The sequence below is a fragment of the Salvelinus sp. IW2-2015 genome, linkage group LG16 (genome assembly GCF_002910315.2).
Source record: "Salvelinus sp. IW2-2015 linkage group LG16, ASM291031v2, whole genome shotgun sequence".
NCBI classification, from domain to species: domain Eukaryota; kingdom Metazoa; phylum Chordata; class Actinopteri; order Salmoniformes; family Salmonidae; genus Salvelinus; species Salvelinus sp. IW2-2015.
The window spans coordinates 11600468-11603554 of NC_036856.1; positions in this window are offsets into that span (position 1 = coordinate 11600468).

The following is a 3087-nucleotide window of genomic DNA, read 5'->3' on the forward strand; positions in this document are numbered from 1 at the left end:
GTAAATCAATTGACTTGGACATGATTTGGAAAGGCACACACTTGTGAAAGGTTCCGACAGTGACAGTGCATGTCAGAGCAAAATCCAAGCTATGAGTGTCGAAGGAATTTACGATAGAGCTCGAGAAAAGATTGGTTTGAGCACAGATCTGGGAAGGGTACCCACACATTTCTGCAGCATTGAAGGTCCCCAAGAACACAGTGGCCTCCATCATTCTTAAATGGAAGTTTTGAACACCAGGCCGTCATCCATAGAGCTGGTCCGCCTGCCAAACTGAGCAATCGGGGAGAAACGCCTTGGCACGTGATCAAGAACCCGATGGTCACTCTGCGGAGATGGGATAACCTTCCAAGAAGGAACAACCATCTCTGCAGCACTCCCACCAATCAGACTTTATGGACAGTGGCCAGCGGAAGCCACTCCCAATAAAAAGGCAACATGTTTTCCCAAAAGCACTAAAAGACTCTCAGAACATGAGAAACAGTTCTCGGCGGTCTTGAATAGGGAAACCAATATTGAAACTGCTTTGGCCTGAATGCCCAAGCGTTACATCTGCGAGTAAACCTGGCACCATCCCTACGGTTGAAGCATGGTGGTGGCAGCATCATGCTGTCGGGGATGTTTTCAGCGGCAGAGTGACTGGGAATTTAGTCAGGTGATCGAGGGAAAATGATGGATCAAAAGTAACAGAGAGATCCTTGATGACACGCTGCTCCTAGAGCTCTCAGGACCTTCAGACTGAGCGAAGTTCAACCTTCCAAACAGGACAACTGTCACAAACCCTGATCTGTTTCACGCCGTCTTTGTGATTGTATCCACCCACCTCCAGATGTCACTGTTTTCCATTATCCCCTACGCTACTTATTCCTGTCTTTCCTGTTATGTCTAATTGCCAACAGTTTGTCTTGTTTTGTAAGTCAACCACGTGGTTGATCCGTGCTCTGCTCCTGCTTTTTCATTTTCTCTGTTTTTGCGGAGTCCTCCTGGGTTTCTGACCCTTGCCTGCTTGACTCTGAACCCACCTGCCATGACCTTCTGCCTGCCCACCCTGACCTCGAGCCTGCCTGCCACTCAGTACTCCCTGACGCTACCTTGTTATTGATCTTTTGGCCTGGTCCAACCACCATTCTCTTGCCTGCTCTTGATATTATAATAAAGATCAGAGACTCGAACCATCTGCTTCCCGTGTGTCTGCATCTCACCCTGTGCCCTTATAGTATGAACTGACCGCTGGGGCTACTCCCTTCCGCTCTTCAACGAGAGCGAGACGTTGGCACCCCTTCTGAAAAAACCTACACTCAGATCCCTCCGAGTCAACAACTACAGACCAGGTATCCCTTCTTTCTTTTTCTCTCCCAAAAACTCTTGAACGCGTGCCGTCCTTGGCCAGCTCTTCCTGCTATCTCTCTCAAGAATGACCTTCTTGATGTTCCAAATCAGTCAAGGTTCAAGAACTAGTCATTCAACTGAGACTGCTCTTTCTCTGTGTCACGGAGGCGCTCCGCCACTGCTAAGATAACTCTCTCTCCTCTGCTCTCATCCTTCTAGACCATCGGCTGCCTTTGATACTGTGAACCATCAGATCCTCCTCCCACCCTTCTCCGAAGCTGGGCATCTCCGCGCGCGGCCCCGCTTGGATTGCGTTCCTACCTGACAGGTCGCTCCTACCACCCCCACGCGGTGGCGTGGCGAGAATCTGTCTCCGCACCACGTGCTCTCACCACTGGTGTCCCCCAGGGTCTGTTCGTTAGGCCCTCTCCTATTTCGCTATACACCAAGTTCAACTTGGCTCTGTTCATATCCTCCACCATGTCCGTCTCCTATCATTGCGATGCAGAGACACACAATGTAATCTTTCTTCCTTTCCCCCCTTCTTGAATAACCAGGTGGTGAAATCGGTCATCTCTGCAATGCTCTGCAGACATATCAGTGAGACGGAATCACCACCTCAAAGCTGCAACCTCGGGCAAGACGGAGCTGCTCTTCCCTCCCGGGGAAGGACTGCCCGTTCCAGATGATCTCGCCATCACGGTTGACAACTCCATTGATGTCCCTCCCAGAGTGCTAAGAACCTTGTCGGGCGGTGGATCCTGGACAACACCCTGTCGTTCTCAACTAACATCAAGGCGGTGACCCGTTCCTGTAGTTCATGCTCTACAACATTCGCAGGTAGCGACCCATGCCTCACGCAAGCGGCGCAGGTCCAATCCAGGGCACTTGTCATCCACCGTCTGGATTACTGCAACCTCGCTGTTGGACTGGGCTCCCTGCCTGTAGGCCATTAAACCCCTACAACTCATCCAGAACGCCGCAGCGCCCGTCTGGTGTTCCAACTTTCCCAAGTTCTCTCACACGTCACCCCGCTCCTCCGCTCTCTCACTGGCTTCCAGTGAAGCTCGCCATCCGTTACAAAACCATGTGCTTGCCTACGGAGCTGTGAGCGGGAACCACCTCCGTACCTTCAGGCTCTGATCAGGCGCCTACACCCAAACAAGGGCACTGCCGTTCATTCCCCTCGTGGCCTAAGCTCCGCCTCCCTCACCTCTGAGGAAGTGCACATTCCCGCTCAGCCCAGTCAAAACTGTTCGCTGCTCTGGCACCCCAAGGTGACAAACTCCCTCACGACGCCAGGTCAGCGGAGGTACAATCGACCACCTTCCGGAACACCTGAACCCCACCTCTTTAAGAATACCTAGGATAGGATAAAGTAATCCTTCTAACCCCCCCCCCCCCCCCCCCTTAAAAGAGTTAGATGCACTATTGTAAAGTGGTTGTTCCACTGGAATCATAAGGTGAATGCACCAATTTGTAAGTCGCTTCTGGGATAGAGCGTCTGCATAAATGACCTTAAAGTAATGTCAAAATGTAACCTGGCCATGACAGACCAGCAGAGCTTGCACCAGCTCAGTCACGCGGGGTCTCCCTGCAGGGACGCCACCATTGGGAGCATGAGGAGCTACTGCTGGACCTTTGGAAGGCTTCATTCCCTGACGGAACCCACGGACAAGCGTTCACGTCTATTATGTGGAGCCAAATCAGGTGAGTTAGCTCAGAGGCAGCCTGCCCACCTCTGAAGACTCCCAACCA